Source organism: Urocitellus parryii, chromosome 15 (assembly GCF_045843805.1).
Source record: "Urocitellus parryii isolate mUroPar1 chromosome 15, mUroPar1.hap1, whole genome shotgun sequence".
Lineage (NCBI taxonomy): Eukaryota > Metazoa > Chordata > Mammalia > Rodentia > Sciuridae > Urocitellus > Urocitellus parryii.
The window spans coordinates 8592845-8601144 of record NC_135545.1 but is presented as its reverse complement, the minus strand read 5'-3'; positions in this window follow the sequence as shown (position 1 = coordinate 8601144).

Sequence of the window (8300 nt, the reverse complement as noted above, 5' to 3'; positions counted from 1 at the left end):
CCATAGTCTATAAGGGAAGGCACAAGCTGTCCACTAGGGTGGAAGAGTCCTAGACCTATCCTGAGGTGGTCTGCCTCCTCCATCATCGCCCACAGCACTGCCTCCTGGCTGATCCCCAGGAGCCATTCCAGTCACATGTGTGGCCTCAAGACCAGGAAGCAGGCAGCCACGCCCTATATTTTAGGACTGTCAGCAAAAGAGTCTCTGCAAAAGAGTTCAATGTAGATAAACTTCCTATTTTTCTGTGGCCCTGTTTACTTGGCCATTGGCCAAGAAGATACCAGCACTCTAGGTGCTGGACACCCCCTTACTAGTTTTTCACAAACATGTATCCAGTATAGTACTTTGAAGAAATGTGCAAGCAAGGCCTCTGGCCTTGAGCTGGGCTTCACAGAGATGGTTACATTTTTAAGATAAGTTACAAATGGGCTCCATGGTAACAGCTGGTAGGGGAGGAAGGAGAGGGGAGAAGAAGCTCCCCCCTTCTCAGTCAGGTGTTGTCCTTGAAGGGTTAACTTTCCCAGAACAGTGAAAAAAAAGCTGATTTTATGTGAACTTCTGAGCCCCTCCCCTTTCATGCTGGGTATAAAACTCTGAAACTCCCTGAACTCGGGGTTCAGGGGATTAATTGAATACAGCAAAGGCTGTACCCCCTCAACCTGGCTGTGGCAAATAAAACTGTGTCCTGCTGTCTTCTGTGCCTTGCCTCATTTGTCCCTACTACAGAAGGGCCCTGAAGGAATTAACATTTCAATCCCTCAGGGGACAGTCTTCAACTTCCCAGACTCAAAATTAGCCGCCTGGATCCGACCTGACTGGATGTACCCCTCTATACTGACTGCCTGTCTGATTCTGGCTTCACTCCGACCCCACTGGAAGAAAGGGACACTTTTGGAATTTGTTTGCCTTTGTGCGGATGTTGGTCCTACACAATTACAAGGTTTTATGCTCACCGTGGCTTTAAAACAGGTACTTCAGTCCCAATCCTGGAGATGCCATTCTCGTGGGCGGATTTTTAATCGAGGCAGGACTGGGCATTTGGCGCAGGACTGGGAATCTCCAGAATCTCCACGCCACAGGGCAGAACCTCTCCTGGTTCCCGCTGGCGGCTGAAGCCGCGGGGGCAAGGGGGGATGGGAACAGATATGGCAGCGGCCGGCCGGCATTTCTAACTTCACATCCGCCTCCTTTGGGGCCAAAAAATGGAGGGCGGGGTCTACCCAGGCCCTACAAACAGTGGGGGCTCTGCAGGATGGGTGGGAGGAGGAGTCAGAGGCGCAGGCCTTGACGTCATCACAGCTGGCCGTGGCAGAGCATCACTATTACCAGCCAGCTCCACCCAGAGGGTACTTTTATGACCAGCCTGGTAACAAACAGCTGAAATGGGACCACAGTGAGTTCCCACTGGAATCCATGGGCTGTTACCCCCAGGTACCATAGGCCTAATTTGGGGACGAAATAGTTTTATAAAGGGAATTCAAGTAATGCCTGGAGTTATCGATTCAGATTTTAGAGAAGAGCTAACAGTCACTGTGAAATCAGAGCATGCCATTCGGCTCTCTACAAAAGCCGCGCTGGCACAATCAGTGCTTTCACCTTGCTGTTCCCTAGACAGCCAGCTTAAGACCTCAACATCCGGGCTCCGTGACAGGGTGTACTGGGCTCAGTTAATTCGGCAGGAGCACCCCCTACTGGAACTTAAAATCAATCATAAAAAATTTAGAAGTATCATAAATACTGGGGCAAATAAATCTGTTTTATCTCACCGATTTTGGCCCCAATGTTGGCCTTTACATATTGCACCTGCCAATTTTGAAGGCATAGGGCAGATTTCTTAGCCTGCCCAGAGTGCCCAGTATCTTCGCTGGGAAGACTGAGATGGTAATACTGGAATTTTCAAGCCTTATGTTTTGGACACATTAGCAGTAAATTTATGGGGCAGAGATATTTTAAGCAGCTTAGGATTATTATTAGTAACCCCAGATTCTATCAGTTCGTTTGAGGAACTTAATCAAGGATTGACTCCTAGAAAAATTGAGGGAAACTTACAGGGTGAGTACCTACCTATGACCCAATCTCCTTGACAGAAATTATTTAATGCACCCAACCAAAATTTTTCATGGGGGCTCTGACCTTTTCCCTGACCCTGAAAACAGCAAAAATATTAATTGGCTCACAGAAGAGCCAATCTGGATTAGTCAGTGGCCCCTAACAGGGAAAAGAATTAAAATAGCCCACGTGTTAGTTGAGGAACAGCTTCAAGCTGGTCATTTAGAGCCTAAGCTCAGCCCTTGGAACACACCCATCTTTGTAATTAAGAAAAAAATCTGGTAATTGGAGATTATTACAGGACCTTAGAGCTATTAATCGGGTCATAGAGCTCATGGGAGCATTACAATCTGGGCTTCCTTCTTCCACAGCTATCCCTTTAAATTATAATTTGATAGTAGTTGATCTAAAAGATTGTTTTTTCTGTATACCTTTGCACCCAGATAACTGTAAAAGTTTGCCTTTAGTGTCCCAGCCATTTATTTTAAAGAACCAGTTAAAAGATATTGCTGGAAAGTGCTGCCACAGGGAATGTGTAACAGTCCTACCCTGTGTCAGAATTTGTGGCACAAGCTATCATGCCTGTGAGGGAAAAATTCCCTGATGCATATATTATTCATTTTATGGATGACATACTTTTAGCTCATGCTAATTCAGATGTACTTCTAAAAAGTTTTGCCCAATTAGAGACTTCACTCACAGCAATAGGTTTGTGCATTGCACCTTAAAAGTTGCAAAAGACATCTCCTTTTCAATATCTAGGTCATGTGATCGAAGGACATACAATCTGTCCTCAAAACTTACAAATAATAGTCAAGGAGCTGCATACCCTTAGTGATTTTCAAAAGGTTTTAGGAGATATTAATTGGCTGAGGCCATCTATAAAGCTAACTACTTCAGATTTGAGTCCTTTATTCCAGATATTACAGGGAGATCCTTCTCCAATTTCTTCTCATCAGCTCCCAGCAGAAGCAAGAACAGCTTTGAGGAAAGTTGAAATTGCTATTAAAAATGCTCAGTTTACCAGAATTAACCCACAAGAGCCTATATATTTATTGATATTTGCAACTGCTCACGCTCCTACAGGGCTGATACGGCAAACATTGGGAGTTATTGAGTGAGTTCATTTAGCCCACTCTTCTCAAAAGTCATTAACTCCTTATCATGAGTTTGTTGCTGAATTAGTGATAAGGAGCAAAACAAGAGTTTTACAGCTCATTGGATCAGAACCTAATATTATAATCATTCAATTTTCTGTTCAACAGAATAATTGGCTGTTTCAAAATTCCAATTCTTGGCAAGTAGCTTTTGCTAATTTCATCCACTTGTGTTGAGTTCTGCAGGATTTCGCTTCATTCTTCTGCATGTAGCTATTTAGTTTTCCAAGCAGCAATCATTAGACTGGCTATGTTTTCTCAGTATTGGCTTCTGGTGTCTTTGTTAAGGCTCAGATGATCCCATCTGTGTGGATTGTATCTGTGTCTTCATTCTCACCCATTGGTCTATGTGTCTGTCTTTATAATTTTTTGTTACTATTTCTACTTAGTATGATTTGAGACTAGGAAGAATTTAAAACGTGATTAACTTCAGCACTATTCGTGTGTGTGTGTGTGTGTGTGTGTGTGTGTGTGTGTGTGTGTGTGTGTGTTGGGGATTAGACCCAGGGCCTTGCCTACGCCAGTCAAGTGCCCTACCACTGAGCCACACACCAGCACTTCACCATAGGTCATACTGCTGAGAAAGGCTTTGGATTTTTGTTTGTCATTTAATTTGGGGATTGTTTCTTCTATTTCTGTGAAGAATGTCTTTGGTGTTTGATGCGGATTTCATTGAATCTGTAGAATTCTTTAGGTAATATGGCATTTTTGATTCTGGTCATTTAAGAATATGGAAGGGCTTTTCACCTTCTAGTGTCTTCTTCAGACTCTAGTTTCTCAAGGTTTCTGCATGAGGTCTTCCTCCTCTTTGGGAAGATTTTGCTTAGGACTTTTGTGTTGCTGTTCAATCCCAGCCAGGGATTGAAGTCAGGGTCAATCGACCACTGATGCATATCCCCCCCCCTTTTCTGATATTTTATATAGAGACGGGGTCTTGCTGAGTTCCTTAGAGCCTCACTAAGTTGCTCAGGCTGATTTTGAACTTGCCAACCTCCTGCCTCAGGCTCCCAAACTCCTGGGTTTACAGGTGTGCACCACTGCACCTGGCTACCTAGGTATTTTTTGAGACCATTGTGAATGAAAAGCATTCCTGATTTCTTCCTCAGCAGATTCATTATGCTTAAGAAGAATAGTTCTGGATTTTGATGTGGTGATTTTGTATCCTTCTACTCTGCGGAGTTGGTCATCAATTCTACAAGTGTTTGGGGAGAGCTTTTTGGGTATTCAAAGCATGGTACCCCATCATCTGCAAACACTGATAATTTGGCTTCATTCTTTCCTACTTGTATTTTCTTGTCCTTTTCTTTTTTCCTTCTCTTGCCTGCTTTCTCTGACTAGAGTTTTAAGAAGTTTATTGAATGGGAGAGGTGACAGTGGACATCCTTGCCTTGTTCTGGATTCAGGAGCAAAGCTTCCAGTTTTCCCAGGTTAGCATGATGTGGCTTTGGGCTTGTCACAGATAGCCTTTAGGATGCTCAGCCAAGTTCTTCTCTCAAGGCAAAATCTTTAGATGTGGTAAAATACATTTCTGAGTTTACATACGGTGCACCCACCTTACATCCCCACAATGAAATCAGCGTGTTGTGATGTATGATCTTACAGTGTTAATACAATATGTCTTGAGTTTAATCTTAATGTTGAATAGGATTTTCTAATATTTCAATAAGGTTTTCAGTATCTGTATTCATGAGGAATATTGGTTTGTTGATTTCTTACTTGATGTGTCTTTGTCTGGTTTGGGTATCAGTATGATACTGGCTTCATAGAATTAATTCAGGAATCTTTCCCTCTGTATTTCATTACCTAATTTGAGCAGCATTTATCAATTATACATGAATCAAGGTGTAAGGGTGTGAAGAGTGACATGGACAGTCCAGCTTCTGTTTTGGCAGTGTGTAACCTGCACCCATGTGCCTGCCCCGCAGTGGCCTATGGATCATGGTTCGAGCACATTTGTGGCTGGATGTCCATGAGAGACAGGGAGAATGTCCTGCTGCTGAGTTATGAAGAGCTGCAGAAGGTGAGCCCCCTTCTCAAGGGTCAGCACCTCGTAGCCCTGATTGCTACCCCTGACATTCCTGGTCCTCAGGGTCTCCACTCCACCTTCCCTGTCACAATGTCACCTCCCAGAAGTCAAGAAGAGTAGTGAACTTTGATCTCCATCACTCTGCTTCTGCCTGACCCTCTCAAGCTCCAATCTCTTTCTTCACATCTTCAATGTATTACATCTGGCAACATCTAAAGGGCCCTTCCACACCCAGGCAGAGGGACATGGCTTACGATTGCACCTGTGGCTTCCAAGGTCTCTGCAGGCAGGACCTATGATGCTGACAGAAACCTCGTCATCAGAAAAAAACTGGGCAGAAAGCATTGATGCTAGAGTTGTGTCCACCTTTCTGGCTTCTCCTCTTGACTGACAGAGTGACATGAATGTGAGATATCACTTTGTGTAGCTATTCTGAGGGGTCAGGGGCTGGAGTAACAGGAAATTTCTGCGGATGATGCTCAGCCCTGGTGGGTGGGTGCAGGGTACAGCTGGGAATAGCAATGACTTCCAGTGATCTGAGGCACAGGGTGGCAACTGAGGAGAAGAGTAATCAATCATACATTTCAAAATAGCCAACGGAAAAAATTTTGAATGTTCCCAACTAAACATATGATTTATTTCTGAGTTTGTACATGTGCCACATTCACAAGTTGGATCATCACACATCAAATAGATCCTGATTCTAACTTTATTTTTCTGATGGTGTAGAAAAATGCCAACTGAACAGCACAAAGTTGCACAGTTCTGTGTGTGATTTTTAGAGGTCCAGACATAGTTGAAAGCTTTAAAATTTTTAGAATTTTTTTTTTTCAGAACTGTTAAGCAGTGTAAGAAAAAGTAAAAGACTGAAAAGATCTTTAGGGAACAGCTGGCCTGTGAGTGTGTCTTGGGACAGAGAAGGTGCCCCAGGCACAGGAATCTGCTTCTCCTGGAGAAAGGACCCTAGTCACCTTCCTGCAGCTGCTTCCTGTTCTGCTGTGTCCTCAGCATGAGGTCAGTTCTCACCAAGGACCTTGACGCCACCTCCAGCCACCTCAGCAGCAAGCTCCCACACGTCCCTGTGATTCTCCACTCAATCCACATGTTTTTTTAAGTTATTGCCACAGTTGTGCGTCTTCTTGTCATACAGTGACTGAGGATCATGAAAAAAACACTACTAATAAAGCCTGATTGTGCCACCAGGAAGGTCTAGGATTCCAAGAAATCCTCCTTATAAAGCTCTACTTCCTTGGTGTGATCTCCCAGGAATACACATCAATAATCATGGGTCAAGTTTAGGGAGACATTTTAAAGCCCGATGGTTATTCAATGTCAGTTAAGGATTAGTCTTTGGGGGATTTTTCTCCTTGCTCGTGTTGCAAGGACATTCTCTAGACGTCCAACACCTGCCTTTGGGGTGTCCTGAGCTCAGCCTCCCTGGGAAGACCCTGTTGATCCTCACGTTACCACATACTTCACGCCCTCTGCTGGCCCCTTGCTCTTTCTCCCTCCATCCAGCACCCACTTCAGTCTTTTCCCATTTTGAGATGTCGTCCTCTCCTCTTCCTCCCCCACACCCCTCCTAACACATCTGTTCCCATTTCCCGTCTCTGCTGTCCTTCCCGTTCAGAGCCTCACTCTTGATTGTTCACATTGTAGGACCCAAGAAGTACCATAGAGAGGATCTGTCAGTTCCTGGGAAAGAAGTTAAATCCAGAAGAACTGGACTCCGTCCTCAAGAACAGCTCCTTCCAAGTCATGAATCAAAACAAGATGTCCAACTTTGAAATACTGTCTGAAACTTTCACTACTAAGAATTTCAAAATTACTAGAAAAGGTAAAATGCTGTGGTTTCACAAGGTATGAGAACACTCGGAGGGCATTGTGTGTTCACCGCCTGACACTAAAGGTGAAGGAGTGGGACCTTTTCAACTTGAATACTTCATGGCCCAGAGCCTCTCGTGCCCTTGTGGGAAAGCTGTGTTCATGGGACTGGGGTGGGCTGCAGGTACCTGGAGAAGGCTGACTCAGTCTTGGGGAGGAGGGGGTTCTGGAGATGGGGGTGTCTGGGCCACTCCACTGGTGACTTACCATAGAGAACTGCCCTAAAGAGAGAGATAACAAAGAAAGACCAAATTGGAGAAAGTGGGGAGTGGGTCATTTGCTCTGAGACATTGTAAGGCCTCTTTTCTATGAGGAAAGATGAATCATATCTACACATTTGGAATCAGGCCTATTGAAAATATCTGCTCCGAGTAGTGGCAGAACCTGTTTTTCCCAAATTAACGTGCACCTGGAATGGTAAACCATGGAATCAATATACCAAATCCTTCAAAGGATACTCAATAGGTCAGGATTCCTGCCACAGAGTTCCTGGAGCAGAGAGCCATAAAACAGAGGACTGGGCCAGGGAGGTAGGCGAGAGCCCGTGCCTAGCAGAAGAAATCAATAAAGACGCTTCTACTAATGAAGATACCAATGAAAGTGGGAGTAAGAATGAGTGGCTATAGGAGAGCCATTACATATTAGAAATTCTGCTACTTGATATTCATTTGGGTACGGGGTTTCTGTTCTCACAATTAAAAGTCTCAGGGGTCACTCCAGTTGTACTGAGCTAACTGGGCTGCACGAAATAACCACACAAGAGTCACAAATACCTTTTTCTTTTCTTTTCTTTTTTTTTTTTTTTTTGGAGGGCACAGACTATGGGCTTGCTTTATTGTCCCTTGAGGAAGAAGAGGCTGGGCCTAAGTGGCTCATGAGCAAGGTGGAAGGAGGGTGATCAATACCTTGGGTTGGTCCAGAGCTTGGAAATTAACAAAGCACTTCCACAGTTTCAATGATTCCCTAAACAATCCTGAACTGTCACAACCCCTACTCCCTGGGCTCTGACGGAGCACCAGGCACTGTTCGAAGAGTTCTGCAGGTATTAGCTCACTCAGTCCTCACAACACTGTGGACTAGGGGTTCTTACCACATCTCTATATTACAGATGGAAAGACAGAGGCACAGAAAGGTTAAGTAACTTTCCCAAGGTCACATGGACACTGAGTGGCCAAGCTGGGTTT